General features: G+C 40.7%; 43 non-coding genes across 43 annotated transcripts; 16 read left to right on the forward strand and 27 right to left on the reverse strand.

Annotated features, from left to right (window-relative positions):
- Positions 1-779: 779 nt before the first annotated feature.
- TRNAE-UUC (transfer RNA glutamic acid (anticodon UUC)) lies at positions 780-851 on the reverse strand. The gene has a single exon. It is a non-coding gene; the product is annotated as a tRNA-Glu (tRNA).
- Positions 852-939: 88 nt separating this feature from the next.
- On the forward strand, positions 940-1,012 carry TRNAM-CAU (transfer RNA methionine (anticodon CAU)). Its single transcript has one exon. It is a non-coding gene; the product is annotated as a tRNA-Met (tRNA).
- Positions 1,013-1,345: 333 nt separating this feature from the next.
- On the reverse strand, positions 1,346-1,417 carry TRNAE-CUC (transfer RNA glutamic acid (anticodon CUC)). Its single transcript has one exon. It is a non-coding gene; the product is annotated as a tRNA-Glu (tRNA).
- A 1,066-nt stretch (positions 1,418-2,483) lies between these two features.
- Positions 2,484-2,555, reverse strand: TRNAE-UUC (transfer RNA glutamic acid (anticodon UUC)). Its single transcript has one exon. It is a non-coding gene; the product is annotated as a tRNA-Glu (tRNA).
- Positions 2,556-2,643: 88 nt separating this feature from the next.
- On the forward strand, positions 2,644-2,716 carry TRNAM-CAU (transfer RNA methionine (anticodon CAU)). The gene has a single exon. It is a non-coding gene; the product is annotated as a tRNA-Met (tRNA).
- Positions 2,717-4,177: 1,461 nt separating this feature from the next.
- TRNAE-UUC (transfer RNA glutamic acid (anticodon UUC)) lies at positions 4,178-4,249 on the reverse strand. Its single transcript has one exon. It is a non-coding gene; the product is annotated as a tRNA-Glu (tRNA).
- An 88-nt stretch (positions 4,250-4,337) lies between these two features.
- Positions 4,338-4,410, forward strand: TRNAM-CAU (transfer RNA methionine (anticodon CAU)). Its single transcript has one exon. It is a non-coding gene; the product is annotated as a tRNA-Met (tRNA).
- A 653-nt stretch (positions 4,411-5,063) lies between these two features.
- TRNAE-CUC (transfer RNA glutamic acid (anticodon CUC)) lies at positions 5,064-5,135 on the reverse strand. The gene has a single exon. It is a non-coding gene; the product is annotated as a tRNA-Glu (tRNA).
- Positions 5,136-6,200: 1,065 nt separating this feature from the next.
- Positions 6,201-6,272, reverse strand: TRNAE-UUC (transfer RNA glutamic acid (anticodon UUC)). The gene has a single exon. It is a non-coding gene; the product is annotated as a tRNA-Glu (tRNA).
- Positions 6,273-6,360: 88 nt separating this feature from the next.
- Positions 6,361-6,433, forward strand: TRNAM-CAU (transfer RNA methionine (anticodon CAU)). The gene has a single exon. It is a non-coding gene; the product is annotated as a tRNA-Met (tRNA).
- A 322-nt stretch (positions 6,434-6,755) lies between these two features.
- Positions 6,756-6,827, reverse strand: TRNAE-CUC (transfer RNA glutamic acid (anticodon CUC)). Its single transcript has one exon. It is a non-coding gene; the product is annotated as a tRNA-Glu (tRNA).
- A 1,069-nt stretch (positions 6,828-7,896) lies between these two features.
- Positions 7,897-7,968, reverse strand: TRNAE-UUC (transfer RNA glutamic acid (anticodon UUC)). The gene has a single exon. It is a non-coding gene; the product is annotated as a tRNA-Glu (tRNA).
- An 88-nt stretch (positions 7,969-8,056) lies between these two features.
- Positions 8,057-8,129, forward strand: TRNAM-CAU (transfer RNA methionine (anticodon CAU)). Its single transcript has one exon. It is a non-coding gene; the product is annotated as a tRNA-Met (tRNA).
- Positions 8,130-8,451: 322 nt separating this feature from the next.
- On the reverse strand, positions 8,452-8,523 carry TRNAE-CUC (transfer RNA glutamic acid (anticodon CUC)). Its single transcript has one exon. It is a non-coding gene; the product is annotated as a tRNA-Glu (tRNA).
- Positions 8,524-9,589: 1,066 nt separating this feature from the next.
- TRNAE-UUC (transfer RNA glutamic acid (anticodon UUC)) lies at positions 9,590-9,661 on the reverse strand. The gene has a single exon. It is a non-coding gene; the product is annotated as a tRNA-Glu (tRNA).
- An 88-nt stretch (positions 9,662-9,749) lies between these two features.
- TRNAM-CAU (transfer RNA methionine (anticodon CAU)) lies at positions 9,750-9,822 on the forward strand. Its single transcript has one exon. It is a non-coding gene; the product is annotated as a tRNA-Met (tRNA).
- Positions 9,823-10,144: 322 nt separating this feature from the next.
- On the reverse strand, positions 10,145-10,216 carry TRNAE-CUC (transfer RNA glutamic acid (anticodon CUC)). Its single transcript has one exon. It is a non-coding gene; the product is annotated as a tRNA-Glu (tRNA).
- A 1,068-nt stretch (positions 10,217-11,284) lies between these two features.
- On the reverse strand, positions 11,285-11,356 carry TRNAE-UUC (transfer RNA glutamic acid (anticodon UUC)). The gene has a single exon. It is a non-coding gene; the product is annotated as a tRNA-Glu (tRNA).
- Positions 11,357-11,444: 88 nt separating this feature from the next.
- Positions 11,445-11,517, forward strand: TRNAM-CAU (transfer RNA methionine (anticodon CAU)). The gene has a single exon. It is a non-coding gene; the product is annotated as a tRNA-Met (tRNA).
- Positions 11,518-12,985: 1,468 nt separating this feature from the next.
- TRNAE-UUC (transfer RNA glutamic acid (anticodon UUC)) lies at positions 12,986-13,057 on the reverse strand. Its single transcript has one exon. It is a non-coding gene; the product is annotated as a tRNA-Glu (tRNA).
- Positions 13,058-13,145: 88 nt separating this feature from the next.
- On the forward strand, positions 13,146-13,218 carry TRNAM-CAU (transfer RNA methionine (anticodon CAU)). The gene has a single exon. It is a non-coding gene; the product is annotated as a tRNA-Met (tRNA).
- Positions 13,219-13,540: 322 nt separating this feature from the next.
- Positions 13,541-13,612, reverse strand: TRNAE-CUC (transfer RNA glutamic acid (anticodon CUC)). The gene has a single exon. It is a non-coding gene; the product is annotated as a tRNA-Glu (tRNA).
- A 1,067-nt stretch (positions 13,613-14,679) lies between these two features.
- On the reverse strand, positions 14,680-14,751 carry TRNAE-UUC (transfer RNA glutamic acid (anticodon UUC)). Its single transcript has one exon. It is a non-coding gene; the product is annotated as a tRNA-Glu (tRNA).
- Positions 14,752-14,839: 88 nt separating this feature from the next.
- Positions 14,840-14,912, forward strand: TRNAM-CAU (transfer RNA methionine (anticodon CAU)). Its single transcript has one exon. It is a non-coding gene; the product is annotated as a tRNA-Met (tRNA).
- A 322-nt stretch (positions 14,913-15,234) lies between these two features.
- Positions 15,235-15,306, reverse strand: TRNAE-CUC (transfer RNA glutamic acid (anticodon CUC)). The gene has a single exon. It is a non-coding gene; the product is annotated as a tRNA-Glu (tRNA).
- Positions 15,307-16,534: 1,228 nt separating this feature from the next.
- On the forward strand, positions 16,535-16,607 carry TRNAM-CAU (transfer RNA methionine (anticodon CAU)). Its single transcript has one exon. It is a non-coding gene; the product is annotated as a tRNA-Met (tRNA).
- Positions 16,608-16,929: 322 nt separating this feature from the next.
- Positions 16,930-17,001, reverse strand: TRNAE-CUC (transfer RNA glutamic acid (anticodon CUC)). The gene has a single exon. It is a non-coding gene; the product is annotated as a tRNA-Glu (tRNA).
- A 1,228-nt stretch (positions 17,002-18,229) lies between these two features.
- Positions 18,230-18,302, forward strand: TRNAM-CAU (transfer RNA methionine (anticodon CAU)). The gene has a single exon. It is a non-coding gene; the product is annotated as a tRNA-Met (tRNA).
- A 322-nt stretch (positions 18,303-18,624) lies between these two features.
- TRNAE-CUC (transfer RNA glutamic acid (anticodon CUC)) lies at positions 18,625-18,696 on the reverse strand. Its single transcript has one exon. It is a non-coding gene; the product is annotated as a tRNA-Glu (tRNA).
- Positions 18,697-19,760: 1,064 nt separating this feature from the next.
- On the reverse strand, positions 19,761-19,832 carry TRNAE-UUC (transfer RNA glutamic acid (anticodon UUC)). The gene has a single exon. It is a non-coding gene; the product is annotated as a tRNA-Glu (tRNA).
- Positions 19,833-19,920: 88 nt separating this feature from the next.
- TRNAM-CAU (transfer RNA methionine (anticodon CAU)) lies at positions 19,921-19,993 on the forward strand. Its single transcript has one exon. It is a non-coding gene; the product is annotated as a tRNA-Met (tRNA).
- A 322-nt stretch (positions 19,994-20,315) lies between these two features.
- On the reverse strand, positions 20,316-20,387 carry TRNAE-CUC (transfer RNA glutamic acid (anticodon CUC)). Its single transcript has one exon. It is a non-coding gene; the product is annotated as a tRNA-Glu (tRNA).
- A 1,228-nt stretch (positions 20,388-21,615) lies between these two features.
- TRNAM-CAU (transfer RNA methionine (anticodon CAU)) lies at positions 21,616-21,688 on the forward strand. Its single transcript has one exon. It is a non-coding gene; the product is annotated as a tRNA-Met (tRNA).
- A 322-nt stretch (positions 21,689-22,010) lies between these two features.
- Positions 22,011-22,082, reverse strand: TRNAE-CUC (transfer RNA glutamic acid (anticodon CUC)). Its single transcript has one exon. It is a non-coding gene; the product is annotated as a tRNA-Glu (tRNA).
- A 1,064-nt stretch (positions 22,083-23,146) lies between these two features.
- On the reverse strand, positions 23,147-23,218 carry TRNAE-UUC (transfer RNA glutamic acid (anticodon UUC)). Its single transcript has one exon. It is a non-coding gene; the product is annotated as a tRNA-Glu (tRNA).
- Positions 23,219-23,306: 88 nt separating this feature from the next.
- On the forward strand, positions 23,307-23,379 carry TRNAM-CAU (transfer RNA methionine (anticodon CAU)). Its single transcript has one exon. It is a non-coding gene; the product is annotated as a tRNA-Met (tRNA).
- A 322-nt stretch (positions 23,380-23,701) lies between these two features.
- On the reverse strand, positions 23,702-23,773 carry TRNAE-CUC (transfer RNA glutamic acid (anticodon CUC)). The gene has a single exon. It is a non-coding gene; the product is annotated as a tRNA-Glu (tRNA).
- Positions 23,774-24,623: 850 nt separating this feature from the next.
- TRNAE-UUC (transfer RNA glutamic acid (anticodon UUC)) lies at positions 24,624-24,695 on the reverse strand. Its single transcript has one exon. It is a non-coding gene; the product is annotated as a tRNA-Glu (tRNA).
- An 88-nt stretch (positions 24,696-24,783) lies between these two features.
- Positions 24,784-24,856, forward strand: TRNAM-CAU (transfer RNA methionine (anticodon CAU)). Its single transcript has one exon. It is a non-coding gene; the product is annotated as a tRNA-Met (tRNA).
- A 322-nt stretch (positions 24,857-25,178) lies between these two features.
- TRNAE-CUC (transfer RNA glutamic acid (anticodon CUC)) lies at positions 25,179-25,250 on the reverse strand. Its single transcript has one exon. It is a non-coding gene; the product is annotated as a tRNA-Glu (tRNA).
- A 1,066-nt stretch (positions 25,251-26,316) lies between these two features.
- On the reverse strand, positions 26,317-26,388 carry TRNAE-UUC (transfer RNA glutamic acid (anticodon UUC)). Its single transcript has one exon. It is a non-coding gene; the product is annotated as a tRNA-Glu (tRNA).
- An 88-nt stretch (positions 26,389-26,476) lies between these two features.
- Positions 26,477-26,549, forward strand: TRNAM-CAU (transfer RNA methionine (anticodon CAU)). The gene has a single exon. It is a non-coding gene; the product is annotated as a tRNA-Met (tRNA).
- Positions 26,550-26,871: 322 nt separating this feature from the next.
- On the reverse strand, positions 26,872-26,943 carry TRNAE-CUC (transfer RNA glutamic acid (anticodon CUC)). The gene has a single exon. It is a non-coding gene; the product is annotated as a tRNA-Glu (tRNA).
- Positions 26,944-27,766: the final 823 nt, after the last annotated feature.

The following is a 27,766-nucleotide window of genomic DNA, read 5'->3' on the forward strand; positions in this document are numbered from 1 at the left end:
AAGGGTTGCTGAGTCCCTTAAAACCTAGGAGTTACAAGTGAGAAATAAGAATGGTTTGAGCGTTGACCTCAAATGGTATGTGGTGCAAATAAATAACCCAAAACTCTGGTGGTTGACATTTTTGCTGCATAGAGCAGTTCCAACCTAAACTGATTCCATCTACAAGGTTCGTGGCAGTTTTTGAATGTGCGTACATATGCCAAAGGAGGTCACTCCCATAGCAGGAATTGAACCAGTCAACCAGCGATGCTAGGTCCTTTTCCGCATGGGGCAAGCTTTACACTAACCAACAAGACAGGTTTAAAAAAAAAAAAAAAAAAAAAGAAGTTTTTTGCTTTGATTAAATAAATTTTACATTACTAAAGCTAAAACTTTCCACATGAACACCATAATTAGCATATCAGTTGGCAATCTGAAGAATATGAGTTTATTCCTCACACGTGGTACTACTCCCTCCTTTTCTCAGGAGACTGTGTTACCAACTCAGAACTTTCCCATTAATTTCTGAAATGTTTCCGATTGGAAATGAAGTAGGAGCCCTAATGACAGACAGAACACATGGATTGTTGGGCCCCTAACACTTTGGAGTAAAAAGGTGTAGTTGAGAATGAGTTAAGCTATGAAACAAAATTAAATCTTGTGCAAAAGGTCAGAATGAATGAAAAATACCCTGGTGTTCAGCATTTTTGACTGCAAAGTGCAAATTCTATCTGAAGTACTTTTATTTGCAAAACACATTTCAGTCTTTGAATGTTGGCAGTAGTACAGAAAAAAGTGAATTCCCATACCGGGAGTCGAACCCGGGCCGCCTGGGTGAAAACCAGGAATCCTAACCGCTAGACCATATGGGAATAGATACCTTCAAGCTCGTTGACAATATGAAAAAAATAAGTTTCGTGCCTTGCACAAGAAGTGTCTGCAGATTAGCTTGTGTGTCTTGCCTCGTTAGCGCAGTAGGTAGCGCGTCAGTCTCATAATCTGAAGGTCGTGAGTTCGATCCTCACACGGGGCAGCATATTCCTCTTTTCTTAAGAGATATTGTCCCCAATTTAGAACTTTCCCTTTCAGTTCTAAAATGATTCTGATAATGAAGAAATTGTGAGCCCAAATGACAGACAGTACAAATGGGTTGTTGAGTCTCTTACCACCTTTGGTACACCTTTGGTGTAAAAAGAGGTAGTTGGGAATGATTTGAGCTATGAAACCAAACTCAGTCTTGCGCCAAAAGTCGCAATGAATGGACAAAAAGCTGGTGCTCAGCATTTTTGACGGTTAAGTCCAAATTGTACCTGAGATACGTTTGACTGAAAATAACGCATCAGTAGTTAGTACAGAAAAGGGTACTTTCCCATACCGGGAGTCGAACCCGGGCCGCCTGGGTGAGAACCAGGAATCCTAACCGCTAGACCATATGGGAAATGATGCATAGCGGTATCAGTGACAATGTAAAAAAAAGAAGTTTACTACTTGACACAAGAAACGTCTGCAGTTCAATTTGCGCAACTTGCCTCGTTAACACAGTAGGAAGCAAATCCGTCTCATAAGCTAAAGGTTGAACTTTTGATGCTCAGAAGAGGCACTGGCCCCTTGTTTTTTCAATTAATTCTGTCTCCATCTTTGCTAGAGAGCCACCGATTTTTCCCATTCAGTACCAAAACATAACCGATTGCAGCAAAGAGGAGAGCTCTAATAACAGACAGGGAAAAAAGGGTTGCTGAGTCCCTTAAAACCTAGGAGTTACAAGTGAGAAATAAGAATGGTTTGAGCGTTGACCTCAAATGGTATGTGGTGCAAATAAATAACCCAAAACTCTGGTGGTTGACATTTTTGCTGCATAGAGCAGTTCCAACCTAAACTGATTCCATCTACAAGGTTCGTGGCAGTTTTTGAATGTGCGTACATATGCCAAAGGAGGTCACTCCCATAGCAGGAATTGAACCAGTCAACCAGCGATGCTAGGTCCTTTTCCGCATGGGGCAAGCTTTACACTAACCAACAAGACAGGTTTAAAAAAAAAAAAAAAAAAAGAAGTTTTTTGCTTTGATTAAATAAATTTTACATTACTAAAGCTAAAACTTTCCACATGAACACCATAATTAGCATATCAGTTGGCAATCTGAAGAATATGAGTTTATTCCTCACATGTGGTACTACTCCCTCCTTTTCTCAGGAGACTGTGTTACCAACTCAGAACTTTCCCATTAATTTCTGAAATGTTTCCGATTGTAAATGAAGTAGGAGCCCTAATGACAGACAGAACACATGGATTGTTGGGCCCCTAACACTTTGGAGTAAAAAGGTGTAGTTGAGAATGAGTTAAGCTATGAAACAAAATTAAATCTTGTGCAAAAGGTCAGAATGAATGAAAAATACCCTGGTGTTCAGCATTTTTGACTGCAAAGTGCAAATTCTATCTGAAGTACTTTTATTTGCAAAACACATTTCAGTCTTTGAATGTTGGCAGTAGTACAGAAAAAAGTGAATTCCCATACCGGGAGTCGAACCCGGGCCGCCTGGGTGAAAACCAGGAATCCTAACCGCTAGACCATATGGGAATAGATACCTTCAAGCTCGTTGACAATATGAAAAAAATAAGTTTCGTGCCTTGCACAAGAAGTGTCTGCAGATTAGCTTGTGTGTCTTGCCTCGTTAGCGCAGTAGGTAGCGCGTCAGTCTCATAATCTGAAGGTCGTGAGTTCGATCCTCACACGGGGCAGCATATTCCTCTTTTCTTAAGAGATATTGTCCCCAATTTAGAACTTTCCCTTTCAGTTCTAAAATGATTCTGATAATGAAGAAATTGTGAGCCCAAATGACAGACAGTACAAATGGGTTGTTGAGTCTCTTAACACCTTTGGTGTAAAAAGAGGTAGTTGGGAATGATTTGAGCTATGAAACCAAACTCAGTCTTGCGCCAAAAGTCGCAATGAATGGACAAAAAGCTGGTGCTCAGCATTTTTGACGGTTAAGTCCAAATTGTACCTGAGATACGTTTGACTGAAAATAACGCATCAGTAGTTAGTACAGAAAAGGGTACTTTCCCATACCGGGAGTCGAACCCAGGCCGCCTGGGTGAGAACCAGGAATCCTAACCGCTAGACCATATGGGAAATGATGCATAGCGGTATCAGTGACAATGTAAAAAAAAGAAGTTTACTACTTGACACAAGAAACGTCTGCAGTTCAATTTGCGCAACTTGCCTCGTTAACACAGTAGGAAGCAAATCCGTCTCATAAGCTAAAGGTTGAACTTTTGATGCTCAGAAGAGGCACTGGCCCCTTGTTTTTTCAATCAATTCTGTCTCCATCTTTGCTAGAGAGCCACCGATTTTTCCCATTCAGTACCAAAACATAACCGATTGCAGCAAAGAGGAGAGCTCTAATAACAGACAGGGAAAAAAGGGTTGCTGAGTCCCTTAAAACCTAGGCGTTACAAGTGAGAAATAAGAATGGTTTGAGCGTTGACCTCAAATGGTATGTGTTGCAAATAAATAACCCAAAACTCTGGTGGTTGACATTTTTGCTGCATAGAGCAGTTCCAACCTAAACTGATTCCATCTACAAGGTTCGTGGCAGTTTTTGAATGTGCGTACATATGCCAAAGGAGGTCACTCCCATAGCAGGAATTGAACCAGTCAACCAGCGATGCTAGGTCCTTTTCCGCATGGGGCAAGCTTTACACTAACCAACAAAACAGGTTTAAAAAAAAAAAAAAAAAAAAGAAGTTTTTTGCTTTGATTAAATAAATTTTACATTACTAAAGCTAAAACTTTCCACATGAACACCATAATTAGCATATCAGTTGGCAATCTGAAGAATATGAGTTTATTCCTCACATGTGGTACTACTCCCTCCTTTTCTCAGGAGACTGTGTTACCAACTCAGAACTTTCCCATTAATTTCTGAAATGTTTCCGATTGGAAATGAAATAGGAGCCCTAATGACAGACAGAACACATGGATTGTTGGGCCCCTAACACTTTGGAGTAAAAAGGTGTAGTTGAGAATGAGTTAAGCTATGAAACAAAATTAAATCTTGTGCAAAAGGTCAGAATGAATGAAAAATACCCTGGTGTTCAGCATTTTTGACTGCAAAGTGCAAATTCTATCTGAAGTACTTTTATTTGCAAAACACATTTCAGTCTTTGAATGTTGGCAGTAGTACAGAAAAAAGTGAATTCCCATACCGGGAGTCGAACCCGGGCCGCCTGGGTGAAAACCAGGAATCCTAACCGCTAGACCATATGGGAATAGATACCTTCAAGCTCGTTGACAATATGAAAAAAATAAGTTTCGTGCCTTGCACAAGAAGTGTCTGCAGATTAGCTTGTGTGTCTTGCCTCGTTAGCGCAGTAGGTAGCGCGTCAGTCTCATAATCTGAAGGTCGTGAGTTCGATCCTCACACGGGGCAGCATATTCCTCTTTTCTTAAGAGATATTGTCCCCAATTTAGAACTTTCCCTTTCAGTTCTAAAATGATTCTGATAATGAAGAAATTGTGAGCCCAAATGACAGACAGTACAAATGGGTTGTTGAGTCTCTTAAAGGGAACCTGTCACCTGAATTTGGCGGGACTGGTTTTGGGTCATATGGGCGGAGTTTTCAGGTGTTTGATTCACCCTTTCCTTACCCGCTGGCTGCATGCTGGCTGCAATATTGGATTGAAGTTCATTCTCTGTCCTCCATAGTACACGCCTGCACAAGGCAAGATTGCTTTGCACAGGCGTGTACTATGGAGGACAGGAATGAACTTCAATCCAATATTGCAGCCAGCATGCAGCCAGCGGGTAAGGAAAGGGTGAATCAAACACCTGAAAACTCCGCCCATATGACCCAAAACCAGTCCCGCCAAATTCAGGTGACAGAGTCCCTTTAACACCTTTGGTGTAAAAAGAGGTAGTTGGGAATGATTTGAGCTATGAAACCAAACTCAGTCTTGCGCCAAAAGTCGCAATGAATGGACAAAAAGCTGGTGCTCAGCATTTTTGACGGTTAAGTCCAAATTGTACCTGAGATACGTTTGACTGAAAATAACGCATCAGTAGTTAGTACAGAAAAGGGTACTTTCCCATACCGGGAGTCGAACCCGGGCCGCCTGGGTGAGAACCAGGAATCCTAACCGCTAGACCATATGGGAAATGATGCATAGCAGTATCAGTGACAATGTAAAAAAAAGAAGTTTACTACTTGACACAAGAAACGTCTGCAGTTCAATTTGCGCAACTTGCCTCGTTAACACAGTAGGAAGCAAATCCGTCTCATAAGCTAAAGGTTGAACTTTTGATGCTCAGAAGAGGCACTGGCCCCTTGTTTTTTCAATCAATTCTGTCTCCATCTTTGCTAGAGAGCCACCGATTTTTCCCATTCAGTACCAAAACATAACCGATTGCAGCAAAGAGGAGAGCTCTAATAACAGACAGGGAAAAAAGGGTTGCTGAGTCCCTTAAAACCTAGGAGTTACAAGTGAGAAATAAGAATGGTTTGAGCGTTGACCTCAAATGGTATGTGGTGCAAATAAATAACCCAAAACTCTGGTGGTTGACATTTTTGCTGCATAGAGCAGTTCCAACCTAAACTGATTCCATCTACAAGGTTCGTGGCAGTTTTTGAATGTGCGTACATATGCCAAAGGAGGTCACTCCCATAGCAGGAATTGAACCAGTCAACCAGCGATGCTAGGTCCTTTTCCGCATGGGGCAAGCTTTACACTAACCAACAAGACAGGTTTAAAAAAAAAAAAAAAAAAGAAGTTTTTTGCTTTGATTAAATAAATTTTACATTACTAAAGCTAAAACTTTCCACATGAACACCATAATTAGCATATCAGTTGGCAATCTGAAGAATATGAGTTTATTCCTCACATGTGGTACTACTCCCTCCTTTTCTCAGGAGACTGTGTTACCAACTCAGAACTTTCCCATTAATTTCTGAAATGTTTCCGATTGGAAATGAAGTAGGAGCCCTAATGACAGACAGAACACATGGATTGTTGGGCCCCTAACACTTTGGAGTAAAAAGGTGTAGTTGAGAATGAGTTAAGCTATGAAACAAAATTAAATCTTGTGCAAAAGGTCAGAATGAATGAAAAATACCCTGGTGTTCAGCATTTTTGACTGCAAAGTGCAAATTCTATCTGAAGTACTTTTATTTGCAAAACACATTTCAGTCTTTGAATGTTGGCAGTAGTACAGAAAAAAGTGAATTCCCATACCGGGAGTCGAACCCGGGCCGCCTGGGTGAAAACCAGGAATCCTAACCGCTAGACCATATGGGAATAGATACCTTCAAGCTCGTTGACAATATGAAAAAAATAAGTTTCGTGCCTTGCACAAGAAGTGTCTGCAGATTAGCTTGTGTGTCTTGCCTCGTTAGCGCAGTAGGTAGCGCGTCAGTCTCATAATCTGAAGGTCGTGAGTTCGATCCTCACACGGGGCAGCATATTCCTCTTTTCTTAAGAGATATTGTTCCCAATTTAGAACTTTCCCTTTCAGTTCTAAAATGATTCTGATAATGAAGAAATTGTGAGCCCAAATGACAGACAGTACAAATGGGTTGTTGAGTCTCTTAACACCTTTGGTGTAAAAAGAGGTAGTTGGGAATGATTTGAGCTATGAAACCAAACTCAGTCTTGCGCCAAAAGTCGCAATGAATGGACAAAAAGCTGGTGCTCAGCATTTTTGACGGTTAAGTCCAAATTGTACCTGAGATACGTTTGACTGAAAATAACGCATCAGTAGTTAGTACAGAAAAGGGTACTTTCCCATACCGGGAGTCGAACCCGGGCCGCCTGGGTGAGAACCAGGAATCCTAACCGCTAGACCATATGGGAAATGATGCATAGCGGTATCAGTGACAATGTAAAAAAAAGAAGTTTACTACTTGACACAAGAAACGTCTGCAGTTCAATTTGCGCAACTTGCCTCGTTAACACAGTAGGAAGCAAATCCGTCTCATAAGCTAAAGGTTGAACTTTTGATGCTCAGAAGAGGCACTGGCCCCTTGTTTTTTCAATCAATTCTGTCTCCATCTTTGCTAGAGAGCCACCGATTTTTCCCATTCAGTACCAAAACATAACCGATTGCAGCAAAGAGGAGAGCTCTAATAACAGACAGGGAAAAAAGGGTTGCTGAGTCCCTTAAAACCTAGGCGTTACAAGTGAGAAATAAGAATGGTTTGAGCGTTGACCTCAAATGGTATGTGTTGCAAATAAATAACCCAAAACTCTGGTGGTTGACATTTTTGCTGCATAGAGCAGTTCCAACCTAAACTGATTCCATCTACAAGGTTCGTGGCAGTTTTTGAATGTGCGTACATATGCCAAAGGAGGTCACTCCCATAGCAGGAATTGAACCAGTCAACCAGCGATGCTAGGTCCTTTTCCGCATGGGGCAAGCTTTACACTAACCAACAAAACAGGTTTAAAAAAAAAAAAAAAAAAAAAAGAAGTTTTTTGCTTTGATTAAATAAATTTTACATTACTAAAGCTAAAACTTTCCACATGAACACCATAATTAGCATATCAGTTGGCAATCTGAAGAATATGAGTTTATTCCTCACATGTGGTACTACTCCCTCCTTTTCTCAGGAGACTGTGTTACCAACTCAGAACTTTCCCATTAATTTCTGAAATGTTTCCGATTGTAAATGAAGTAGGAGCCCTAATGACAGACAGAACACATGGATTGTTGGGCCCCTAACACTTTGGAGTAAAAAGGTGTAGTTGAGAATGAGTTAAGCTATGAAACAAAATTAAATCTTGTGCAAAAGGTCAGAATGAATGAAAAATACCCTGGTGTTCAGCATTTTTGACTGCAAAGTGCAAATTCTATCTGAAGTACTTTTATTTGCAAAACACATTTCAGTCTTTGAATGTTGGCAGTAGTACAGAAAAAAGTGAATTCCCATACCGGGAGTCGAACCCGGGCCGCCTGGGTGAAAACCAGGAATCCTAACCGCTAGACCATATGGGAATAGATACCTTCAAGCTCGTTGACAATATGAAAAAAATAAGTTTCGTGCCTTGCACAAGAAGTGTCTGCAGATTAGCTTGTGTGTCTTGCCTCGTTAGCGCAGTAGGTAGCGCGTCAGTCTCATAATCTGAAGGTCGTGAGTTCGATCCTCACACGGGGCAGCATATTCCTCTTTTCTTAAGAGATATTGTCCCCAATTTAGAACTTTCCCTTTCAGTTCTAAAATGATTCTGATAATGAAGAAATTGTGAGCCCAAATGACAGACAGTACAAATGGGTTGTTGAGTCTCTTAACACCTTTGGTGTAAAAAGAGGTAGTTGGGAATGATTTGAGCTATGAAACCAAACTCAGTCTTGCGCCAAAAGTCGCAATGAATGGACAAAAAGCTGGTGCTCAGCATTTTTGACGGTTAAGTCCAAATTGTACCTGAGATACGTTTGACTGAAAATAACGCATCAGTAGTTAGTACAGAAAAGGGTACTTTCCCATACCGGGAGTCGAACCCGGGCCGCCTGGGTGAGAACCAGGAATCCTAACCGCTAGACCATATGGGAAATGATGCATAGCGGTATCAGTGACAATGTAAAAAAAAGAAGTTTACTACTTGACACAAGAAACGTCTGCAGTTCAATTTGCGCAACTTGCCTCGTTAACACAGTAGGAAGCAAATCCGTCTCATAAGCTAAAGGTTGAACTTTTGATGCTCAGAAGAGGCACTGGCCCCTTGTTTTTTCAATCAATTCTGTCTCCATCTTTGCTAGAGAGCCACCGATTTTTCCCATTCAGTACCAAAACATAACCGATTGCAGCAAAGAGGAGAGCTCTAATAACAGACAGGGAAAAAAGGGTTGCTGAGTCCCTTAAAACCTAGGCGTTACAAGTGAGAAATAAGAATGGTTTGAGCGTTGACCTCAAATGGTATGTGTTGCAAATAAATAACCCAAAACTCTGGTGGTTGACATTTTTGCTGCATAGAGCAGTTCCAACCTAAACTGATTCCATCTACAAGGTTCGTGGCAGTTTTTGAATGTGCGTACATATGCCAAAGGAGGTCACTCCCATAGCAGGAATTGAACCAGTCAACCAGCGATGCTAGGTCCTTTTCCGCATGGGGCAAGCTTTACACTAACCAACAAAACAGGTTTAAAAAAAAAAAAAAAAAAAGAAGTTTTTTGCTTTGATTAAATAAATTTTACATTACTAAAGCTAAAACTTTCCACATGAACACCATAATTAGCATATCAGTTGGCAATCTGAAGAATATGAGTTTATTCCTCACATGTTTTACTACTCCCTCCTTTTCTCAGGAGACTGTGTTACCAACTCAGAACTTTCCCATTAATTTCTGAAATGTTTCCGATTGTAAATGAAGTAGGAGCCCTAATGACAGACAGAACACATGGATTGTTGGGCCCCTAACACTTTGGAGTAAAAAGGTGTAGTTGAGAATGAGTTAAGCTATGAAACAAAATTAAATCTTGTGCAAAAGGTCAGAATGAATGAAAAATACCCTGGTGTTCAGCATTTTTGACTGCAAAGTGCAAATTCTATCTGAAGTACTTTTATTTGCAAAACACATTTCAGTCTTTGAATGTTGGCAGTAGTACAGAAAAAAGTGAATTCCCATACCGGGAGTCGAACCCGGGCCGCCTGGGTGAAAACCAGGAATCCTAACCGCTAGACCATATGGGAATAGATACCTTCAAGCTCGTTGACAATATGAAAAAAATAAGTTTCGTGCCTTGCACAAGAAGTGTCTGCAGATTAGCTTGTGTGTCTTGCCTCGTTAGCGCAGTAGGTAGCGCGTCAGTCTCATAATCTGAAGGTCGTGAGTTCGATCCTCACACGGGGCAGCATATTCCTCTTTTCTTAAGAGATATTGTCCCCAATTTAGAACTTTCCCTTTCAGTTCTAAAATGATTCTGATAATGAAGAAATTGTGAGCCCAAATGACAGACAGTACAAATGGGTTGTTGAGTCTCTTAACACCTTTGGTGTAAAAAGAGGTAGTTGGGAATGATTTGAGCTATGAAACCAAACTCAGTCTTGCGCCAAAAGTCGCAATGAATGGACAAAAAGCTGGTGCTCAGCATTTTTGACGGTTAAGTCCAAATTGTACCTGAGATACGTTTGACTGAAAATAACGCATCAGTAGTTAGTACAGAAAAGGGTACTTTCCCATACCGGGAGTCGAACCCGGGCCGCCTGGGTGAGAACCAGGAATCCTAACCGCTAGACCATATGGGAAATGATGCATAGCGGTATCAGTGACAATGTAAAAAAAAGAAGTTTACTACTTGACACAAGAAACGTCTGCAGTTCAATTTGCGCAACTTGCCTCGTTAACACAGTAGGAAGCAAATCCGTCTCATAAGCTAAAGGTTGAACTTTTGATGCTCAGAAGAGGCACTGGCCCCTTGTTTTTTCAATCAATTCTGTCTCCATCTTTGCTAGAGAGCCACCGATTTTTCCCATTCAGTACCAAAACATAACCGATTGCAGCAAAGAGGAGAGCTCTAATAACAGACAGGGAAAAAAGGGTTGCTGAGTCCCTTAAAACCTAGGCGTTACAAGTGAGAAATAAGAATGGTTTGAGCGTTGACCTCAAATGGTATGTGTTGCAAATAAATAACCCAAAACTCTGGTGGTTGACATTTTTGCTGCATAGAGCAGTTCCAACCTAAACTGATTCCATCTACAAGGTTCGTGGCAGTTTTTGAATGTGCGTACATATGCCAAAGGAGGTCACTCCCATAGCAGGAATTGAACCAGTCAACCAGCGATGCTAGGTCCTTTTCCGCATGGGGCAAGCTTTACACTAACCAACAAAACAGGTTTAAAAAAATAAAAAAAAAAAAAGAAGTTTTTTGCTTTGATTAAATAAATTTTACATTACTAAAGCTAAAACTTTCCACATGAACACCATAATTAGCATATCAGTTGGCAATCTGAAGAATATGAGTTTATTCCTCACATGTGGTACTACTCCCTCCTTTTCTCAGGAGACTGTGTTACCAACTCAGAACTTTCCCATTAATTTCTGAAATGTTTCCGATTGTAAATGAAGTAGGAGCCCTAATGACAGACAGAACACATGGATTGTTGGGCCCCTAACACTTTGGAGTAAAAAGGTGTAGTTGAGAATGAGTTAAGCTATGAAACAAAATTAAATCTTGTGCAAAAGGTCAGAATGAATGAAAAATACCCTGGTGTTCAGCATTTTTGACTGCAAAGTGCAAATTCTATCTGAAGTACTTTTATTTGCAAAACACATTTCAGTCTTTGAATGTTGGCAGTAGTACAGAAAAAAGTGAATTCCCATACCGGGAGTCGAACCCGGGCCGCCTGGGTGAAAACCAGGAATCCTAACCGCTAGACCATATGGGAATAGATACCTTCAAGCTCGTTGACAATATGAAAAAAATAAGTTTCGTGCCTTGCACAAGAAGTGTCTGCAGATTAGCTTGTGTGTCTTGCCTCGTTAGCGCAGTAGGTAGCGCGTCAGTCTCATAATCTGAAGGTCGTGAGTTCGATCCTCACACGGGGCAGCATATTCCTCTTTTCTTAAGAGATATTGTCCCCAATTTAGAACTTTCCCTTTCAGTTCTAAAATGATTCTGATAATGAAGAAATTGTGAGCCCAAATGACAGACAGTACAAATGGGTTGTTGAGTCTCTTAACACCTTTGGTGTAAAAAGAGGTAGTTGGGAATGATTTGAGCTATGAAACCAAACTCAGTCTTGCGCCAAAAGTCGCAATGAATGGACAAAAAGCTGGTGCTCAGCATTTTTGACGGTTAAGTCCAAATTGTACCTGAGATACGTTTGACTGAAAATAACGCATCAGTAGTTAGTACAGAAAAGGGTACTTTCCCATACCGGTAGTCGAACCCGGGCCGCCTGGGTGAGAACCAGGAATCCTAACCGCTAGACCATATGGGAAATGATGCATAGCGGTATCAGTGACAATGTAAAAAAAAGAAGTTTACTACTTGACACAAGAAACGTCTGCAGTTCAATTTGCGCAACTTGCCTCGTTAACACAGTAGGAAGCAAATCCGTCTCATAAGCTAAAGGTTGAACTTTTGATGCTCAGAAGAGGCACTGGCCCCTTGTTTTTTCAATCAATTCTGTCTCCATCTTTGCTAGAGAGCCACCGATTTTTCCCATTCAGTACCAAAACATAACCGATTGCAGCAAAGAGGAGAGCTCTAATAACAGACAGGGAAAAAAGGGTTGCTGAGTCCCTTAAAACCTAGGCGTTACAAGTGAGAAATAAGAATGGTTTGAGCGTTGACCTCAAATGGTATGTGTTGCAAATAAATAACCCAAAACTCTGGTGGTTGACATTTTTGCTGCATAGAGCAGTTCCAACCTAAACTGATTCCATCTACAAGGTTCGTGGCAGTTTTTGAATGTGCGTACATATGCCAAAGGAGGTCACTCCCATAGCAGGAATTGAACCAGTCAACCAGCGATGCTAGGTCCTTTTCCGCATGGGGCAAGCTTTACACTAACCAACAAAACAGGTTTAAAAAAAAAAAAAAAAAAAAAAAAAAAGAAGTTTTTTGCTTTGATTAAATAAATTTTACATTACTAAAGCTAAAACTTTCCACATGAACACCATAATTAGCATATCAGTTGGCAATCTGAAGAATATGAGTTTATTCCTCACATGTTTTATTACTCCCTCCTTTTCTCAGGAGACTGTGTTACCAACTCAGAACTTTCCCATTAATTTCTGAAATGTTTCCGATTGTAAATGAAGTAGGAGCCCTAATGACAGACAGAACACATGGATTGTTGGGCCCCTAACACTTTGGAGTAAAAAGGTGTAGTTGAGAATGAGTTAAGCTATGAAACAAAATTAAATCTTGTGCAAAAGGTCAGAATGAATGAAAAATACCCTGGTGTTCAGCATTTTTGACTGCAAAGTGCAAATTCTATCTGAAGTACTTTTATTTGCAAAACACATTTCAGTCTTTGAATGTTGGCAGTAGTACAGAAAAAAGTGAATTCCCATACCGGGAGTCGAACCCGGGCCGCCTGGGTGAAAACCAGGAATCCTAACCGCTAGACCATATGGGAATAGATACCTTCAAGCTCGTTGACAATATGAAAAAAATAAGTTTCGTGCCTTGCACAAGAAGTGTCTGCAGATTAGCTTGTGTGTCTTGCCTCGTTAGCGCAGTAGGTAGCGCGTCAGTCTCATAATCTGAAGGTCGTGAGTTCGATCCTCACACGGGGCAGCATATTCCTCTTTTCTTAAGAGATATTGTCCCCAATTTAGAACTTTCCCTTTCAGTTCTAAAATGATTCTGATAATGAAGAAATTGTGAGCCCAAATGACAGACAGTACAAATGGGTTGTTGAGTCTCTTAACACCTTTGGTGTAAAAAGAGGTAGTTGGGAATGATTTGAGCTATGAAACCAAACTCAGTCTTGCGCCAAAAGTCGCAATGAATGGACAAAAAGCTGGTGCTCAGCATTTTTGACGGTTAAGTCCAAATTGTACCTGAGATACGTTTGACTGAAAATAACGCATCAGTAGTTAGTACAGAAAAGGGTACTTTCCCATACCGGGAGTCGAACCCGGGCCGCCTGGGTGAGAACCAGGAATCCTAACCGCTAGACCATATGGGAAATGATGCATAGCGGTATCAGTGACAATGTAAAAAAAAGAAGTTTACTACTTGACACAAGAAACGTCTGCAGTTCAATTTGCGCAACTTGCCTCGTTAACACAGTAGGAAGCAAATCCGTCTCATAAGCTAAAGGTTGAACTTTTGATGCTCAGAAGAGGCACTGGCCCCTTGTTTTTTCAATCAATTCTGTCTCCATCTTTGCTAGAGAGCCACCGATTTTTCCCATTCAGTACCAAAACATAACCGATTGCAGCAAAGAGGAGAGCTCTAATAACAGACAGGGAAAAAAGGGTTGCTGAGTCCCTTAAAACCTAGGCGTTACAAGTGAGAAATAAGAATGGTTTGAGCGTTGACCTCAAATGGTATGTGTTGCAAATAAATAACCCAAAACTCTGGTGGTTGACATTTTTGCTGCATAGAGCAGTTCCAACCTAAACTGATTCCATCTACAAGGTTCGTGGCAGTTTTTGAATGTGCGTACATATGCCAAAGGAGGTCACTCCCATAGCAGGAATTGAACCAGTCAACCAGCGATGCTAGGTCCTTTTCCGCATGGGGCAAGCTTTACACTAACCAACAAAACAGGTTTAAAAAAAAAAAAAAAAAAAAGAAGTTTTTTGCTTTGATTAAATAAATTTTACATTACTAAAGCTAAAACTTTCCACATGAACACCATAATTAGCATATCAGTTGGCAATCTGAAGAATATGAGTTTATTCCTCACATGTTTTACTACTCCCTCCTTTTCTCAGGAGACTGTGTTACCAACTCAGAACTTTCCCATTAATTTCTGAAATGTTTCCGATTGTAAATGAAGTAGGAGCCCTAATGACAGACAGAACACATGGATTGTTGGGCCCCTAACACTTTGGAGTAAAAAGGTGTAGTTGAGAATGAGTTAAGCTATGAAACAAAATTAAATCTTGTGCAAAAGGTCAGAATGAATGAAAAATACCCTGGTGTTCAGCATTTTTGACTGCAAAGTGCAAATTCTATCTGAAGTACTTTTATTTGCAAAACACATTTCAGTCTTTGAATGTTGGCAGTAGTACAGAAAAAAGTGAATTCCCATACCGGGAGTCGAACCCGGGCCGCCTGGGTGAAAACCAGGAATCCTAACCGCTAGACCATATGGGAATAGATACCTTCAAGCTCGTTGACAATATGAAAAAAATAAGTTTCGTGCCTTGCACAAGAAGTGTCTGCAGATTAGCTTGTGTGTCTTGCCTCGTTAGCGCAGTAGGTAGCGCGTCAGTCTCATAATCTGAAGGTCGTGAGTTCGATCCTCACACGGGGCAGCATATTCCTCTTTTCTTAAGAGATATTGTCCCCAATTTAGAACTTTCCCTTTCAGTTCTAAAATGATTCTGATAATGAAGAAATTGTGAGCCCAAATGACAGACAGTACAAATGGGTTGTTGAGTCTCTTAACACCTTTGGTGTAAAAAGAGGTAGTTGGGAATGATTTGAGCTATGAAACCAAACTCAGTCTTGCGCCAAAAGTCGCAATGAATGGACAAAAAGCTGGTGCTCAGCATTTTTGACGGTTAAGTCCAAATTGTACCTGAGATACGTTTGACTGAAAATAACGCATCAGTAGTTAGTACAGAAAAGGGTACTTTCCCATACCGGGAGTCGAACCCGGGCCGCCTGGGTGAGAACCAGGAATCCTAACCGCTAGACCATATGGGAAATGATGCATAGCGGTATCAGTGACAATGTAAAAAAAAGAAGTTTACTACTTGACACAAGAAACGTCTGCAGTTCAATTTGCGCAACTTGCCTCGTTAACACAGTAGGAAGCAAATCCGTCTCATAAGCTAAAGGTTGAACTTTTGATGCTCAGAAGAGGCACTGGCCCCTTGTTTTTTCAATCAATTCTGTCTCCATCTTTGCTAGAGAGCCACCGATTTTTCCCATTCAGTACCAAAACATAACCGATTGCAGCAAAGAGGAGAGCTCTAATAACAGACAGGGAAAAAAGGGTTGCTGAGTCCCTTAAAACCTAGGCGTTACAAGTGAGAAATAAGAATGGTTTGAGCGTTGACCTCAAATGGTATGTGTTGCAAATAAATAACCCAAAACTCTGGTGGTTGACATTTTTGCTGCATAGAGCAGTTCCAACCTAAACTGATTCCATCTACAAGGTTCGTGGCAGTTTTTGAATGTGCGTACATATGCCAAAGGAGGTCACTCCCATAGCAGGAATTGAACCAGTCAACCAGCGATGCTAGGTCCTTTTCCGCATGGGGCAAGCTTTACACTAACCAACAAGACAGGTTTAAAAAAAAAAAAAAAAAAAAAGAGGTTTTTTGCTTTGATTAAATAAATTTTACATTACTAAAGCTAAAACTTTCCACATGAACACCATAATTAGCATATCAGTTGGCAATCTGAAGAATATGAGTTTATTCCTCACATGTGGTACTACTCCCTCCTTTTCTCAGGAGACTGTGTTACCAACTCAGAACTTTCCCATTAATTTCTGAAATGTTTCCGATTGGAAATGAAGTAGGAGCCCTAATGACAGACAGAACACATGGATTGTTGGGCCCCTAACACTTTGGAGTAAAAAGGTGTAGTTGAGAATGAGTTAAGCTATGAAACAAAATTAAATCTTGTGCAAAAGGTCAGAATGAATGAAAAATACCCTGGTGTTCAGCATTTTTGACTGCAAAGTGCAAATTCTATCTGAAGTACTTTTATTTGCAAAACACATTTCAGTCTTTGAATGTTGGCAGTAGTACAGAAAAAAGTGAATTCCCATACCGGGAGTCGAACCCGGGCCGCCTGGGTGAAAACCAGGAATCCTAACCGCTAGAGCATATGGGAATAGATACCTTCAAGCTCGTTGACAATATGAAAAAAATAAGTTTCGTGCCTTGCACAAGAAGTGTCTGCAGATTAGCTTGTGTGTCTTGCCTCGTTAGCGCAGTAGGTAGCGCGTCAGTCTCATAATCTGAAGGTCGTGAGTTCGATCCTCACACGGGGCAGCATATTCCTCTTTTCTTAAGAGATATTGTCCCCAATTTAGAACTTTCCCTTTCAGTTCTAAAATGATTCTGATAATGAAGAAATTGTGAGCCCAAATGACAGACAGTACAAATGGGTTGTTGAGTCTCTTAACACCTTTGGTGTAAAAAGAGGTAGTTGGGAATGATTTGAGCTATGAAACCAAACTCAGTCTTGCGCCAAAAGTCGCAATGAATGGACAAAAAGCTGGTGCTCAGCATTTTTGACGGTTAAGTCCAAATTGTACCTGAGATACGTTTGACTGAAAATAACGCATCAGTAGTTAGTACAGAAAAGGGTACTTTCCCATACCGGGAGTCGAACCCGGGCCGCCTGGGTGAGAACCAGGAATCCTAACCGCTAGACCATATGGGAAATGATGCATAGCGGTATCAGTGACAATGTAAAAAAAAGAAGTTTACTACTTGACACAAGAAACGTCTGCAGTTCAATTTGCGCAACTTGCCTCGTTAACACAGTAGGAAGCAAATCCGTCTCATAAGCTAAAGGTTGAACTTTTGATGCTCAGAAGAGGCACTGGCCCCTTGTTTTTTCAATCAATTCTGTCTCCATCTTTGCTAGAGAGCCACCGATTTTTCCCATTCAGTACCAAAACATAACCGATTGCAGCAAAGAGGAGAGCTCTAATAACAGACAGGGAAAAAAGGGTTGCTGAGTCCCTTAAAACCTAGGCGTTACAAGTGAGAAATAAGAATGGTTTGAGCGTTGACCTCAAATGGTATGTGTTGCAAATAAATAACCCAAAACTCTGGTGGTTGACATTTTTGCTGCATAGAGCAGTTCCAACCTAAACTGATTCCATCTACAAGGTTCGTGGCAGTTTTTGAATGTGCGTACATATGCCAAAGGAGGTCACTCCCATAGCAGGAATTGAACCAGTCAACCAGCGATGCTAGGTCCTTTTCCGCATGGGGCAAGCTTTACACTAACCAACAAGACAGGTTTAAAAAAAAAAAAAAAAAAAAAGAGGTTTTTTGCTTTGATTAAATAAATTTTACATTACTAAAGCTAAAACTTTCCACATGAACACCATAATTAGCATATCAGTTGGCAATCTGAAGAATATGAGTTTATTCCTCACATGTGGTACTACTCCCTCCTTTTCTCAGGAGACTGTGTTACCAACTCAGAACTTTCCCATTAATTTCTGAAATGTTTCCGATTGGAAATGAAGTAGGAGCCCTAATGACAGACAGAACACATGGATTGTTGGGCCCCTAACACTTTGGAGTAAAAAGGTGTAGTTGAGAATGAGTTAAGCTATGAAACAAAATTAAATCTTGTGCAAAAGGTCAGAATGAATGAAAAATACCCTGGTGTTCAGCATTTTTGACTGCAAAGTGCAAATTCTATCTGAAGTACTTTTATTTGCAAAACACATTTCAGTCTTTGAATGTTGGCAGTAGTACAGAAAAAAGTGAATTCCCATACCGGGAGTCGAACCCGGGCCGCCTGGGTGAAAACCAGGAATCCTAACCGCTAGAGCATATGGGAATAGATACCTTCAAGCTCGTTGACAATATGAAAAAAATAAGTTTCGTGCCTTGCACAAGAAGTGTCTGCAGATTAGCTTGTGTGTCTTGCCTCGTTAGCGCAGTAGGTAGCGCGTCAGTCTCATAATCTGAAGGTCGTGAGTTCGATCCTCACACGGGGCAGCATATTCCTCTTTTCTTAAGAGATATTGTCCCCAATTTAGAACTTTCCCTTTCAGTTCTAAAATGATTCTGATAATGAAGAAATTGTGAGCCCAAATGACAGACAGTACAAATGGGTTGTTGAGTCTCTTAACACCTTTGGTGTAAAAAGAGGTAGTTGGGAATGATTTGAGCTATGAAACCAAACTCAGTCTTGCGCCAAAAGTCGCAATGAATGGACAAAAAGCTGGTGCTCAGCATTTTTGACGGTTAAGTCCAAATTGTACCTGAGATACGTTTGACTGAAAATAACGCATCAGTAGTTAGTACAGAAAAGGGTACTTTCCCATACCGGGAGTCGAACCCGGGCCGCCTGGGTGAGAACCAGGAATCCTAACCGCTAGACCATATGGGAAATGATGCATAGCGGTATCAGTGACAATGTAAAAAAAAGAAGTTTACTACTTGACACAAGAAACGTCTGCAGTTCAATTTGCGCAACTTGCCTCGTTAACACAGTAGGAAGCAAATCCGTCTCATAAGCTAAAGGTTGAACTTTTGATGCTCAGAAGAGGCACTGGCCCCTTGTTTTTTCAATCAATTCTGTCTCCATCTTTGCTAGAGAGCCACCGATTTTTCCCATTCAGTACCAAAACATAACCGATTGCAGCAAAGAGGAGAGCTCTAATAACAGACAGGGAAAAAAGGGTTGCTGAGTCCCTTAAAACCTAGGCGTTACAAGTGAGAAATAAGAATGGTTTGAGCGTTGACCTCAAATGGTATGTGTTGCAAATAAATAACCCAAAACTCTGGTGGTTGACATTTTTGCTGCATAGAGCAGTTCCAACCTAAACTGATTCCATCTACAAGGTTCGTGGCAGTTTTTGAATGTGCGTACATATGCCAAAGGAGGTCACTCCCATAGCAGGAATTGAACCAGTCAACCAGCGATGCTAGGTCCTTTTCCGCATGGGGCAAGCTTTACACTAACCAACAAAACAGGTTTAAAAAAAAAAAAAAAAAGAAGTTTTTTGCTTTGATTAAATAAATTTTACATTACTAAAGCTAAAACTTTCCACATGAACACCATAATTAGCATATCAGTTGGCAATCTGAAGAATATGAGTTTATTCCTCACATGTTTTACTACTCCCTCCTTTTCTCAGGAGACTGTGTTACCAACTCAGAACTTTCCCATTAATTTCTGAAATGTTTCCGATTGTAAATGAAGTAGGAGCCCTAATGACAGACAGAACACATGGATTGTTGGGCCCCTAACACTTTGGAGTAAAAAGGTGTAGTTGAGAATGAGTTAAGCTATGAAACAAAATTAAATCTTGTGCAAAAGGTCAGAATGAATGAAAAATACCCTGGTGTTCAGCATTTTTGACTGCAAAGTGCAAATTCTATCTGAAGTACTTTTATTTGCAAAACACATTTCAGTCTTTGAATGTTGGCAGTAGTACAGAAAAAAGTGAATTCCCATACCGGGAGTCGAACCCGGGCCGCCTGGGTGAAAACCAGGAATCCTAACCGCTAGACCATATGGGAATAGATACCTTCAAGCTCGTTGACAATATGAAAAAAATAAGTTTCGTGCCTTGCACAAGAAGTGTCTGCAGATTAGCTTGTGTGTCTTGCCTCGTTAGCGCAGTAGGTAGCGCGTCAGTCTCATAATCTGAAGGTCGTGAGTTCGATCCTCACACGGGGCAGCATATTCCTCTTTTCTTAAGAGATATTGTCCCCAATTTAGAACTTTCCCTTTCAGTTCTAAAATGATTCTGATAATGAAGAAATTGTGAGCCCAAATGACAGACAGTACAAATGGGTTGTTGAGTCTCTTAACACCTTTGGTGTAAAAAGAGGTAGTTGGGAATGATTTGAGCTATGAAACCAAACTCAGTCTTGCGCCAAAAGTCGCAATGAATGGACAAAAAGCTGGTGCTCAGCATTTTTGACGGTTAAGTCCAAATTGTACCTGAGATACGTTTGACTGAAAATAACGCATCAGTAGTTAGTACAGAAAAGGGTACTTTCCCATACCGGGAGTCGAACCCGGGCCGCCTGGGTGAGAACCAGGAATCCTAACCGCTAGACCATATGGGAAATGATGCATAGCGGTATCAGTGACAATGTAAAAAAAAGAAGTTTACTACTTGACACAAGAAACGTCTGCAGTTCAATTTGCGCAACTTGCCTCGTTAACACAGTAGGAAGCAAATCCGTCTCATAAGCTAAAGGTTGAACTTTTGATGCTCAGAAGAGGCACTGGCCCCTTGTTTTTTCAATCAATTCTGTCTCCATCTTTGCTAGAGAGCCACCGATTTTTCCCATTCAGTACCAAAACATAACCGATTGCAGCAAAGAGGAGAGCTCTAATAACAGACAGGGAAAAAAGGGTTGCTGAGTCCCTTAAAACCTAGGCGTTACAAGTGAGAAATAAGAATGGTTTGAGCGTTGACCTCAAATGGTATGTGTTGCAAATAAATAACCCAAAACTCTGGTGGTTGACATTTTTGCTGCATAGAGCAGTTCCAACCTAAACTGATTCCATCTACAAGGTTCGTGGCAGTTTTTGAATGTGCGTACATATGCCAAAGGAGGTCACTCCCATAGCAGGAATTGAACCAGTCAACCAGCGATGCTAGGTCCTTTTCCGCATGGGGCAAGCTTTACACTAACCAACAAGACAGGTTTAAAAAAAAAAAAAAAAAAAAAGAGGTTTTTTGCTTTGATTAAATAAATTTTACATTACTAAAGCTAAAACTTTCCACATGAACACCATAATTAGCATATCAGTTGGCAATCTGAAGAATATGAGTTTATTCCTCACATGTGGTACTACTCCCTCCTTTTCTCAGGAGACTGTGTTACCAACTCAGAACTTTCCCATTAATTTCTGAAATGTTTCCGATTGGAAATGAAGTAGGAGCCCTAATGACAGACAGAACACATGGATTGTTGGGCCCCTAACACTTTGGAGTAAAAAGGTGTAGTTGAGAATGAGTTAAGCTATGAAACAAAATTAAATCTTGTGCAAAAGGTCAGAATGAATGAAAAATACCCTGGTGTTCAGCATTTTTGACTGCAAAGTGCAAATTCTATCTGAAGTACTTTTATTTGCAAAACACATTTCAGTCTTTGAATGTTGGCAGTAGTACAGAAAAAAGTGAATTCCCATACCGGGAGTCGAACCCGGGCCGCCTGGGTGAAAACCAGGAATCCTAACCGCTAGAGCATATGGGAATAGATACCTTCAAGCTCGTTGACAATATGAAAAAAATAAGTTTCGTGCCTTGCACAAGAAGTGTCTGCAGATTAGCTTGTGTGTCTTGCCTCGTTAGCGCAGTAGGTAGCGCGTCAGTCTCATAATCTGAAGGTCGTGAGTTCGATCCTCACACGGGGCAGCATATTCCTCTTTTCTTAAGAGATATTGTCCCCAATTTAGAACTTTCCCTTTCAGTTCTAAAATGATTCTGATAATGAAGAAATTGTGAGCCCAAATGACAGACAGTACAAATGGGTTGTTGAGTCTCTTAACACCTTTGGTGTAAAAAGAGGTAGTTGGGAATGATTTGAGCTATGAAACCAAACTCAGTCTTGCGCCAAAAGTCGCAATGAATGGACAAAAAGCTGGTGCTCAGCATTTTTGACGGTTAAGTCCAAATTGTACCTGAGATACGTTTGACTGAAAATAACGCATCAGTAGTTAGTACAGAAAAGGGTACTTTCCCATACCGGGAGTCGAACCCGGGCCGCCTGGGTGAGAACCAGGAATCCTAACCGCTAGACCATATGGGAAATGATGCATAGCGGTATCAGTGACAATGTAAAAAAAAGAAGTTTACTACTTGACACAAGAAACGTCTGCAGTTCAATTTGCGCAACTTGCCTCGTTAACACAGTAGGAAGCAAATCCGTCTCATAAGCTAAAGGTTGAACTTTTGATGCTCAGAAGAGGCACTGGCCCCTTGTTTTTTCAATCAATTCTGTCTCCATCTTTGCTAGAGAGCCACCGATTTTTCCCATTCAGTACCAAAACATAACCGATTGCAGCAAAGAGGAGAGCTCTAATAACAGACAGGGAAAAAAGGGTTGCTGAGTCCCTTAAAACCTAGGCGTTACAAGTGAGAAATAAGAATGGTTTGAGCGTTGACCTCAAATGGTATGTGTTGCAAATAAATAACCCAAAACTCTGGTGGTTGACATTTTTGCTGCATAGAGCAGTTCCAACCTAAACTGATTCCATCTACAAGGTTCGTGGCAGTTTTTGAATGTGCGTACATATGCCAAAGGAGGTCACTCCCATAGCAGGAATTGAACCAGTCAACCAGCGATGCTAGGTCCTTTTCCGCATGGGGCAAGCTTTACACTAACCAACAAAACAGGTTTAAAAAAAAAAAAAAAAAGAAGTTTTTTGCTTTGATTAAATAAATTTTACATTACTAAAGCTAAAACTTTCCACATGAACACCATAATTAGCATATCAGTTGGCAATCTGAAGAATATGAGTTTATTCCTCACATGTTTTACTACTCCCTCCTTTTCTCAGGAGACTGTGTTACCAACTCAGAACTTTCCCATTAATTTCTGAAATGTTTCCGATTGTAAATGAAGTAGGAGCCCTAATGACAGACAGAACACATGGATTGTTGGGCCCCTAACACTTTGGAGTAAAAAGGTGTAGTTGAGAATGAGTTAAGCTATGAAACAAAATTAAATCTTGTGCAAAAGGTCAGAATGAATGAAAAATACCCTGGTGTTCAGCATTTTTGACTGCAAAGTGCAAATTCTATCTGAAGTACTTTTATTTGCAAAACACATTTCAGTCTTTGAATGTTGGCAGTAGTACAGAAAAAAGTGAATTCCCATACCGGGAGTCGAACCCGGGCCGCCTGGGTGAAAACCAGGAATCCTAACCGCTAGACCATATGGGAATAGATACCTTCAAGCTCGTTGACAATATGAAAAAAATAAGTTTCGTGCCTTGCACAAGAAGTGTCTGCAGATTAGCTTGTGTGTCTTGCCTCGTTAGCGCAGTAGGTAGCGCGTCAGTCTCATAATCTGAAGGTCGTGAGTTCGATCCTCACACGGGGCAGCATATTCCTCTTTTCTTAAGAGATATTGTCCCCAATTTAGAACTTTCCCTTTCAGTTCTAAAATGATTCTGATAATGAAGAAATTGTGAGCCCAAATGACAGACAGTACAAATGGGTTGTTGAGTCTCTTAACACCTTTGGTGTAAAAAGAGGTAGTTGGGAATGATTTGAGCTATGAAACCAAACTCAGTCTTGCGCCAAAAGTCGCAATGAATGGACAAAAAGCTGGTGCTCAGCATTTTTGACGGTTAAGTCCAAATTGTACCTGAGATACGTTTGACTGAAAATAACGCATCAGTAGTTAGTACAGAAAAGGGTACTTTCCCATACCGGGAGTCGAACCCGGGCCGCCTGGGTGAGAACCAGGAATCCTAACCGCTAGACCATATGGGAAATGATGCATAGCGGTATCAGTGACAATGTAAAAAAAAGAAGTTTACTACTTGACACAAGAAACGTCTGCAGTTCAATTTGCGCAACTTGCCTCGTTAACACAGTAGGAAGCAAATCCGTCTCATAAGCTAAAGGTTGAACTTTTGATGCTCAGAAGAGGCACTGGCCCCTTGTTTTTTCAATCAATTCTGTCTCCATCTTTGCTAGAGAGCCACCGATTTTTCCCATTCAGTACCAAAACATAACCGATTGCAGCAAAGAGGAGAGCTCTAATAACAGACAGGGAAAAAAGGGTTGCTGAGTCCCTTAAAACCTAGGCGTTACAAGTGAGAAATAAGAATGGTTTGAGCGTTGACCTCAAATGGTATGTGTTGCAAATAAATAACCCAAAAAAGAAGTTTTTTGCTTTGATTAAATAAATTTTACATTACTAAAGCTAAAACTTTCCACATGAACACCATAATTAGCATATCAGTTGGCAATCTGAAGAATATGAGTTTATTCCTCACATGTGGTACTACTCCCTCCTTTTCTCAGGAGACTGTGTTACCAACTCAGAACTTTCCCATTAATTTCTGAAATGTTTCCGATTGGAAATGAAGTAGGAGCCCTAATGACAGACAGAACACATGGATTGTTGGGCCCCTAACACTTTGGAGTAAAAAGGTGTAGTTGAGAATGAGTTAAGCTATGAAACAAAATTAAATCTTGTGCAAAAGGTCAGAATGAATGAAAAATACCCTGGTGTTCAGCATTTTTGACTGCAAAGTGCAAATTCTATCTGAAGTACTTTTATTTGCAAAACACATTTCAGTCTTTGAATGTTGGCAGTAGTACAGAAAAAAGTGAATTCCCATACCGGGAGTCGAACCCGGGCCGCCTGGGTGAAAACCAGGAATCCTAACCGCTAGACCATATGGGAATAGATACCTTCAAGCTCGTTGACAATATGAAAAAAATAAGTTTCGTGCCTTGCACAAGAAGTGTCTGCAGATTAGCTTGTGTGTCTTGCCTCGTTAGCGCAGTAGGTAGCGCGTCAGTCTCATAATCTGAAGGTCGTGAGTTCGATCCTCACACGGGGCAGCATATTCCTCTTTTCTTAAGAGATATTGTCCCCAATTTAGAACTTTCCCTTTCAGTTCTAAAATGATTCTGATAATGAAGAAATTGTGAGCCCAAATGACAGACAGTACAAATGGGTTGTTGAGTCTCTTAACACCTTTGGTGTAAAAAGAGGTAGTTGGGAATGATTTGAGCTATGAAACCAAACTCAGTCTTGCGCCAAAAGTCGCAATGAATGGACAAAAAGCTGGTGCTCAGCATTTTTGACGGTTAAGTCCAAATTGTACCTGAGATACGTTTGACTGAAAATAACGCATCAGTAGTTAGTACAGAAAAGGGTACTTTCCCATACCGGGAGTCGAACCCGGGCCGCCTGGGTGAGAACCAGGAATCCTAACCGCTAGACCATATGGGAAATGATGCATAGCGGTATCAGTGACAATGTAAAAAAAAGAAGTTTACTACTTGACACAAGAAACGTCTGCAGTTCAATTTGCGCAACTTGCCTCGTTAACACAGTAGGAAGCAAATCCGTCTCATAAGCTAAAGGTTGAACTTTTGATGCTCAGAAGAGGCACTGGCCCCTTGTTTTTTCAATCAATTCTGTCTCCATCTTTGCTAGAGAGCCACCGATTTTTCCCATTCAGTACCAAAACATAACCGATTGCAGCAAAGAGGAGAGCTCTAATAACAGACAGGGAAAAAAGGGTTGCTGAGTCCCTTAAAACCTAGGAGTTACAAGTGAGAAATAAGAATGGTTTGAGCGTTGACCTCAAATGGTATGTGGTGCAAATAAATAACCCAAAACTCTGGTGGTTGACATTTTTGCTGCATAGAGCAGTTCCAACCTAAACTGATTCCATCTACAAGGTTCGTGGCAGTTTTTGAATGTGCGTACATATGCCAAAGGAGGTCACTCCCATAGCAGGAATTGAACCAGTCAACCAGCGATGCTAGGTCCTTTTCCGCATGGGGCAAGCTTTACACTAACCAACAAAACAGGTTTAAAAAAAAAAAAAAAAAAAGAAGTTTTTTGCTTTGATTAAATAAATTTTACATTACTAAAGCTAAAACTTTCCACATGAACACCATAATTAGCATATCAGTTGGCAATCTGAAGAATATGAGTTTATTTCTCACATGTGGTACTACTCCCTCCTTTTCTCAGGAGACTGTGTTACCAACTCAGAACTTTCCCATTAATTTCTGAAATGTTTCCGATTGGAAATGAAGTAGGAGCCCTAATGACAGACAGAACACATGGATTGTTGGGCCCCTAACACTTTGGAGTAAAAAGGTGTAGTTGAGAATGAGTTAAGCTATGAAACAAAATTAAATCTTGTGCAAAAGGTCAGAATGAATGAAAAATACCCTGGTGTTCAGCATTTTTGACTGCAAAGTGCAAATTCTATCTGAAGTACTTTTATTTGCAAAACACATTTCAGTCTTTGAATGTTGGCAGTAGTACAGAAAAAAGTGAATTCCCATACCGGGAGTCGAACCCGGGCCGCCTGGGTGAAAACCAGGAATCCTAACCGCTAGACCATATGGGAATAGATACCTTCAAGCTCGTTGACAATATGAAAAAAATAAGTTTCGTGCCTTGCACAAGAAGTGTCTGCAGATTAGCTTGTGTGTCTTGCCTCGTTAGCGCAGTAGGTAGCGCGTCAGTCTCATAATCTGAAGGTCGTGAGTTCGATCCTCACACGGGGCAGCATATTCCTCTTTTCTTAAGAGATATTGTCCCCAATTTAGAACTTTCCCTTTCAGTTCTAAAATGATTCTGATAATGAAGAAATTGTGAGCCCAAATGACAGACAGTACAAATGGGTTGTTGAGTCTCTTAACACCTTTGGTGTAAAAAGAGGTAGTTGGGAATGATTTGAGCTATGAAACCAAACTCAGTCTTGCGCCAAAAGTCGCAATGAATGGACAAAAAGCTGGTGCTCAGCATTTTTGACGGTTAAGTCCAAATTGTACCTGAGATACGTTTGACTGAAAATAACGCATCAGTAGTTAGTACAGAAAAGGGTACTTTCCCATACCGGGAGTCGAACCCGGGCCGCCTGGGTGAGAACCAGGAATCCTAACCGCTAGACCATATGGGAAATGATGCATAGCGGTATCAGTGACAATGTAAAAAAAAGAAGTTTACTACTTGACACAAGAAACGTCTGCAGTTCAATTTGCGCAACTTGCCTCGTTAACACAGTAGGAAGCAAATCCGTCTCATAAGCTAAAGGTTGAACTTTTGATGCTCAGAAGAGGCACTGGCCCCTTGTTTTTTCAATCAATTCTGTCTCCATCTTTGCTAGAGAGCCACCGATTTTTCCCATTCAGTACCAAAACATAACCGATTGCAGCAAAGAGGAGAGCTCTAATAACAGACAGGGAAAAAAGGGTTGCTGAGTCCCTTAAAACCTAGGCGTTACAAGTGAGAAATAAGAATGGTTTGAGCGTTGACCTCAAATGGTATGTGTTGCAAATAAATAACCCAAAACTCTGGTGGTTGACATTTTTGCTGCATAGAGCAGTTCCAACCTAAACTGATTCCATCTACAAGGTTCGTGGCAGTTTTTGAATGTGCGTACATATGCCAAAGGAGGTCACTCCCATAGCAGGAATTGAACCAGTCAACCAGCGATGCTAGGTCCTTTTCCGCATGGGGCAAGCTTTACACTAACCAACAAAACAGGTTTAAAAAAAAAAAAAAAAAAAGAAGTTTTTTGCTTTGATTAAATAAATTTTACATTACTAAAGCTAAAACTTTCCACATGAACACCATAATTAGCATATCAGTTGGCAATCTGAAGAATATGAGTTTATTTCTCACATGTGGTACTACTCCCTCCTTTTCTCAGGAGACTGTGTTACCAACTCAGAACTTTCCCATTAATTTCTGAAATGTTTCCGATTGTAAATGAAGTAGGA

This window comes from Ranitomeya imitator, unplaced genomic scaffold (assembly GCF_032444005.1).
Source record: "Ranitomeya imitator isolate aRanImi1 unplaced genomic scaffold, aRanImi1.pri SCAFFOLD_252, whole genome shotgun sequence".
Classification (NCBI taxonomy): domain Eukaryota; kingdom Metazoa; phylum Chordata; class Amphibia; order Anura; family Dendrobatidae; genus Ranitomeya; species Ranitomeya imitator.